The sequence below is a fragment of the Rhinopithecus roxellana genome, chromosome 9 (genome assembly GCF_007565055.1).
Source record: "Rhinopithecus roxellana isolate Shanxi Qingling chromosome 9, ASM756505v1, whole genome shotgun sequence".
Classification (NCBI taxonomy): Eukaryota; Metazoa; Chordata; class Mammalia; order Primates; family Cercopithecidae; genus Rhinopithecus; species Rhinopithecus roxellana.
The window spans coordinates 9,556,902-9,564,584 of record NC_044557.1 but is presented as its reverse complement, the minus strand read 5'-3'; positions in this window follow the sequence as shown (position 1 = coordinate 9,564,584).

Below are 7,683 nucleotides of genomic sequence, written 5' to 3'. Positions count from 1 at the left end.
ATTCCATTATGTGTATGTTGCTACTCTAGAAACCCACAGGTTTCTTAGGCTATGTTCATTTTTAGTTTCTTTTTTCATTCTATTCCTCAGACTGGATAATTTCAATTGTACTATCTTTAAGTCTGCTGATTCTTCTGCCTGTTCAAACCTGCTGTGCAACTCTAGTGAATTTTTTATTTTAATTATTGTTATCTTCAGTTCTAGATATGTATTTGGTTCCTTTTTATAATTTTTATTTATTGATTGATGTTCTCTAGTTGTTGAGATATTGTCCTCCTGCTTTAATTTTTTTCTCCATGGTTTCCTTTAGTTTTTTGAGTTATATTTAAGACAGTTGAATAAGGTCTTTGCTCAGTAAGTCCAGTATCTGAGCTTCCTCAAGGACAATATTTCTGTTTATTTCTTTTTCTCCCCCCGTGAATGGGCCAGGCTTTGTTTCTTTGTATGCCTCATATTTTTTGCTGAAAAATGAACATATTAAAGATTATAATGTAACTTTTAAAATCAGAATTGCTGCCGCTTATTGTTAATGTTTTTTAGTTTATATGTTTAATGACATTTCTAAACTGTCATATGTAGTCACTAAAGTATCTGTTTTGTTAGCTTAGTGTCCACCTAATGTTTTGACAGATACTTCATTTTTTTTAAACACCTGGAGCGAGAAAAAAAAACCTCCCAGTCTTTGCAGTAGGGCTCTTTGTGTTGGGCACACTTGTAATATTCAACTGGTCAGTTTCCAACTCTGCCTTAACCTTCATGACCTGCTGGCCCAGGACTTCAAGGTCAGCCAGAGGTGAAAGCTTAGGAATTTCTCAGATCTTTTTTTTTTTTTTTTTTTGAGAGGGAGTCTCACTCTGCTTCCCAGACTGGAGTGCAGTGGCAGAATCTTGGCTCACTGCAACCTCTGCCTCCTGGGCAAGCAATTCTCTTGCCTCAGCCTCCCAAGTACTTGGGATTACAGGTTGGGGCCACCATACCTGGCTAACTTTTGTATTTTTTAGTATAGATGAGGTTCCGCCATATTGGCCAGGCTGGTCTTGAACTCCGGACCTCAAGTGATCCGCCCGCCTCGGCCTCTTAAAATACTGGGATTACAAGTGTGAGCCACCACCACCACCAGCCACTCAGCTACTTTTCTGAACCTGCACCCTGCCCTGTTCATATACATGGTCCGGATTTCCAGAAATACGTGAAAGCACTTGAAAACCTTTATTTCCCCAAAGCATCTCACTCCTCAGCCTTTCCTGCCAGGCTTTTTGGTATGTCTATTGTTTGCTCCAACTTATGTCATTTGCCCTAAGTGGTAGTGACTGGTTTATTTGCCTGTAAATGTTTTTGACCAACACCCTCTGTATTGGTCACTTCTCCACCCTCAGAGAGTTCTGAGCTATTTCTTCACCCTGAGAGAGTTCTGAGTTACAGCAAATAAAGGCAGTCTTTGTACTAGTCCTTCAATAAGACACCTGAGAGACAACCACAATTCTTTGAAAAGAAGGTTAACTTTGGTTCGTCCGATATCTGGAACCCACAGGAATGTGAACTGTTATTTTCAAGAGCATCACCATGACTGGGAGGGATAATTAAGCATAAGTAAAAATGACACAAAGCCTTCCTACCAGGCAGTAAAGTTTTTTTTTTTTTTTTTTTTTTAACAGCTTTATTTAGATAAAATGAGGTTCATCCATGTGGTAGCTTTTTAAATTAAATTTTTTTTTTTTTTTGGAGGCCGAGTTTCACTCTTCTCACCTAGGCTGCAGTGCAATGGTGTGATCTCAGCTCACTGCAACCTCCACCTCCCAGGTTCAAGCAATTCTCTTGCCTCAGTCTCTGAGTAGCTGGGATTGCAGGCATGCACCACCACGCCTGGCTAATTTTTGTGTTATTAGTAGATACAGGGTTTCACCATGTTGGCCAGGCTGGTCTTGAACTCTGACCTCAGGTGATCCACCTGCCTCGGCCTCCCAAAGAGCTGGGATTACAGGCGTGAGTCACTGTACTTGGCCAGCATTCTTTTTTATTACTGAATACTGTTTTATGGCTATGCCACTTCTTATTTATCCACTTGTTGGTTATGAACATCTGGGCAATTTCTGCATTGTGGCTCCTAAGAATAATGCTTCTATGAACATTCGTGTACAAGTTTTTGTGTGGATGTATGTTTGTTGCCTTAAAGTTTATTTTACCTCGTAAAAATATAGCTAAGCCAGCTTACTTTGGGTAGTATTTGCTTGTAATAATTTCCCATCCCTTTCAAACTTTCTGTGCCCTATGTATTTGATATTGCCTGTAATGGAAATACAGTTTTTGGCCAGGTGTGGTGGCTCACACCTGTAATCTCAGCACGTGGGAGGCTGAGGTGGGAAGATGGCTTGAGGCCGAGTTAGAGACCAGCCTGGGTGACATACTAAAACCCTCTCTACAAAACAATAAAAATAAATTTCAAAAATTAGCTGGGCATGGTGGTGCACACCTGTAGTCCTGGTTACTTGGGAGGCGGAGGCAGGAGGATTGCCTCAGCCCAGTTCAAGGCTGCAGTGAGCTGTGATCACACCACTACACTCTAGGTTGGGTAACAGAGCGAGACCCTGTCTCAAAAACCAAAATGTGTGTGTGTGTGTGTTGTGTGTGTGTGTGTATAACTTTGTATCATTCTTTTGTTTGGCCTAACTTCTGTCATTTACTGACAAATTTAATCCATCACAGTGGAAATAACTGCTATTTGGATTTGTATGTATCACAGTATGAAATGTCTTGTTCTGTGTTTTATATGCTTTATTTCTTATTTCTCCTTTCTCATCTTTTTTTTTTTTTTTAAATGGAGCATTAAAAATTTCATCCCCTCAGCCGGGTGCGGTGGCTCACGCTTATAATCCCAGCACTTTCGGAGGCTGAGGCGGGTGGATCACGAGGTCAGGAGTTCGAGACCAGCCTGGCCAACACAGTGAAACTCTGTCTCTACTAAAAATACAAAAATTAGCTGGGCATGGTGGCAGGTGCCTGTAATCCCAGCTACTTGGGAGGCTGAGGCAGAAGAATCGCTTGAACCCAGGAGGCAGAGGTTGCAGTGAGCCGAGATCGCGCCACTGCACTCCAGCCTGGGCAACAGAGCTAGACTCCATCTCAAAAAAAAAAAAAAAAAGTCATCCACTTCCCCACTACTTTGGAATTTACATCTATTTATGTTCATTTTTTTAGTTAGCTTTACGCTGAACACTTAATTTTAAAAGGAATAAATATTTCTTATCTACTCACAAAAAGTGGAAGAACCACAGAATATTTCAACATCTATTAGCCCTCCCATTCTACATTTTTAAAAACTTCTTATTTTGAAATATTTATGGATTCACAGGGAATTGTCAAGATAAGCATAGAGGCCGGGCGCGGTGGCTCAAGCCTGTAATCCCAGCACTTTGGGAGGCCGAGACGGGCGGATCACGAGGTCAGGAGATCGAGACCATCCTGGCTAACACGGTGAAACCCCGTCTCTACTAAAAAATACAAAAAACTAGCCGGGCGAGGTGGCGGGCGCCTGTAGTCCCAGCTACTCGGGAGGCTGAGGCAGGAGAATGGCGTAAGCCCAGGAGGCGGAGCTTGCAGTGAGCTGAGATCCAGCCACTGCACTCCAGCCTGGGCGGCAGAGTGAGACTCCGTCTCAAAAAAAAAAAAAAAAAAAAAGATAAGCATAGAGGTCCTGTGTCCCCTTCCATCCAGTTTCCTCCAGTGGTTACATCATACCTACAGTACAATATCAAAACCAGGACATTGACATAGTTTAAAAATATGTGTATGTATAGTCCCATCTTTTATCATGTGCAGATTCATATAACCACCACTACAATCAAATATAGAACTATTCTGTCACCACAAAGATCATCAGCATGCTATTCCCTTGTAGTCACATCCACTACCCTCTCCCACACCATCTCTAGCCCCTGGCAACTACTAACCCATTTTCCATCTCTGTAATTTAGTCATTTTGAAAGTTATATACAGTATGTGACCTTTGGAGACTGGCTTATTTCACTCAGAGTAAGGCCCTTCGGGCGGGATGTAGTGCCTCACGCTTGTAATCCCAACACTTTGGAAGGCCAATGTGGGGGTGTTGCCTAAAGCTAGGGGCTTGAGATCAGACTGAGCAACAAAGTCAGACCTCACCTCTACGAAAAATAATTTATACATTAGCCAGGCATGTGGCGGGTGCCTGTAGTCCCAGCTACTCTGGAGGCTGAGGTGGGAGGATCACTTGAGCCCAGGAGTTTGAGGCTGCAGTGGGCCATGATCATGTCACTGTGCTCACTCCAGCCTGGATGACAGTGAGACCTCATCTCTTAAACAAAAGAAAAAAGGAAAAAAACCAGAATAATGCCCCGAGATTCATCCAAGTCATTATGTGTATTGTTCTTGTTTATTCCTAAGTACTATTCCATAGTATTGATGCACGTTTGTTTAACCATTCTTCGGCCATAGGACTTTTTGCTTGTTTCTAGCTTTTGGCTGTGATGAATAAAATTGTTACAAATAATCCTGTACGGGTTTTTGTGTGGACATGCTTTTGTTTCTCTGGAATAAATGCCCAAGAATGCAGTTGTGAGGTTATATTAGCCTAAGTCAGATTTTAAATAAGTTGCCAAACTTTTTCAAAGTGGCCGTACCATTTTACATTCCCACCAGCAAGGTATGAAAGATTCCATTTTTCTGCATCCTCATCAGCATTTGGCATTGTCACTACTTTTTATTTTATTCTCTAATACATATATAACGATATTTTATTGTGATTTTACTTTTTTTTCTTTTTTTGAGACAGGATCTCACTTTGTCATCCAGGCTGGAGTGCAGTGGCAACGGTCATAACTCACTGTAACCTCCACCTCCCGGGCTCAAGCGATTCTCCCAGCTCAGCCTTCACAGTAGCTGGGAACACAGGCACACGGCACCACGGCTGGATAATTTTTGTATTTTTTTGTAGAGACGGGGTTTCACCATGTTGCCCCGGCTGGGCTCAAACTCCTAGATTCAAACAATTCGCCTCCGCTTCAGCCTCCCAAAGTGCCGAGTGGTGGGATTACAGGCATGGGCCACGATGCCCGGCCTGTGGTTTTATGTTTCATTTCCTTAATGGTTTAGTGATGTTGGTCATCTTTTTATGTGCTTGCCATTCTTACAGCCTCCTCAGCAAAATAACTCTTCATGTCTTTTGCCTGTTTTCTAATTGGATTTTTTTTGTAACTGCTGAATTTTGAGAGCTCTTTACATATTCTAAATGCTAGTCATTTGTCAGGGTATGTAGTTTACAAATATTTCCTCCCCGTCTCAGCTGTCTTCTCATCCTCTTAACAGGGTCTTTGAAAACAGCAAAAGTTTTTAACTTCAATGAAGTCCAATTCATTTTTTTTCTTGCAAGTAGTATATTTTTGCTGTCATATTTGGAAACATTTCAAGCCCTGGGTCCCCAAGATTTCTGTTTTCTTATCTAAGATTTAGAGCTTTACATTGGACATTTAAATCTATGATCCATTTTAGGCTAGTTTCTATGTAAGATTTAGATGGGAGATTTTTTCGTGTTTTTTTTCTTTTGCCTATGGATAGCAAATTGCTCCAGCACAATTTCTGAAAAGACTATCCTTCCTCTATTGGACTGTTTGTTTTTTGTTTTGAGACAGAGTCTCACTCTGTCACCCAGGCTGGAGTGCAAATGGTATGGTTTCGGCTCACTGCAAACTCTGCCTCCCAGGTTCACCCAGGTTCAAGCGATTCTCTTGCCTCAGTCTCCTGAGTAGCTGGGAGGCGCCTGCCTCCACACCCGGCTAATATTTTGTAGTTTTAGTACTAAGAGACAGGGTTTCACTGTGTTGGCCAGGCTGGTGTCAAACTCCTGACTTCATGATCCACCTGCCTCAGCCTCCCAAAGCGCTGGGATTACAGGCGTGAACCACCGTGCCCTGCCATATTGAACTGTTTTGTAACTTTTTCAAATCAGTTGGCTGCACTTGTGTGAGGAGACTATTTCTGTGTTATTTTGTTCTGTTCATCTGTGTTTCTTTCTGACAATACCTTTTTGATTACTGTCTAAATTTAGTTAAGTCTTGAAATCTGGTAGAGACCAACCCTCTCCATGTTCTTTTTCTAATTATTATCTTTTAATGTAAGAGATGGGATCTCACTATGTTCAGCTGGTTCAGCTGGTCTGAACTCCTGGACTCAAGCAACCTCTCACCTTGGCCTCCCAAAGTGATGGGATTACAGGTGTGCGCCACCACGCCCCGCCCTTCTTTTTTACCATTTAAAGTTTTGTAGTTCCTTTGCCTTCCTGTATGTTTTAGAATCATCTTGTGTATAACTACAACACTTTTGCTGGGGTTCTGATAGGAATTGCATTAAATTAGTGTATCAGTGTGGACAGAATCAACATCTTTGCTATACTCAACCTTCTAATCGATGAACATGGTGTATGTATCCATTTATGCAGATCTTTTTTGATGTCTTTCATCATCATTTTGTAGTTTTCTGCCTCCAAATCCTATAAAAATATTTTTTAGATTTATCCCAAAGTACTATTTTTGTCTGTCTTTTGAGACAGTCTCACTCTTGTCACACAGGCTGGAGTGCAGTGGCGTGATCTTAGCTCACTGCAACCTCTGCCTCCTGGGTTCAAGTGGTTCTCCTGTCTCAGCCTCCCAAGTAGCTGTGATTGAAAATCCAGCTACACCTTGAAAATCAAAATGCACATGAACACAAACTCCTGGTCAAAAAGTTTTGAGGGATGATTTCATCTCTCCCAATCCAGAGCACAGACCAAAACAGGCAAGTTTCCCTTCACTTCCCTATGCCACAGGGGTGGTGGGGTGGAAGGGGCCAGATTTTTTTTTTTTCTAGTTCACCTATGTGCACAGCCCTTAAAAGAGTCCTAGCTTTGCTGGGTGTGGTGGCTGTTTGTAATCCCAGCACTTTGGGAGGCTGCAGTGAGATCGCTTGAGCCAAGGAGTTTGAGCCCAGCCTGGGCAACATAGTAAGACCCCATCTATACAAAACTATTTTAAAATAAAAAAAAAAAAGGGTGAATTACTTACACTTTATCTCATCTTAAGCCCCAAAGTTAAGTGTGTCATGTGGGTTTTCAGTTTCCTTTTAGTTCTCTCTGGCCACTGGAGATTGTACTTTATGGTGAACTGATTTTTATCATAGTTCTACTCAGTGTTTCCATGTGTCCTGTATTATATGAAATGCACACATCATTTGTGTGTTTCAAAGCATTTAAATTACCTCACTGAGGCACAGAGCAAAGTCATAAATTTAGACCATGAAGTTAAGCACATGAATTTGAATCCTGGCTCTTGCACATCAATAGCTCTGGAATCCTAAGTAAATCTTTCCCTCTCTAGAGTTTCCTCTTCTGTAAAATCAAGATGGTTGATCAGAGGACTATATGCTTAAAGGATATAAAATGCTTACTAGAGTGCCTAGAATATATTAAATAATTACATTTTCAGTTTTTAGTAATTTCTACAAAATAAAATGGTACTTAAGGGGGTTTAAAATGCAGCAATAAGAATGGCTGCAATAGTAGGCAAATTCCCAACTATTTACATATACATACAACTATTGTTACCCAATGGTAATTAGATCACAACAGTACCAAGCTCTGACCACATTTAGTAGTGAACAAAATTATTTTTAAAAGGATCA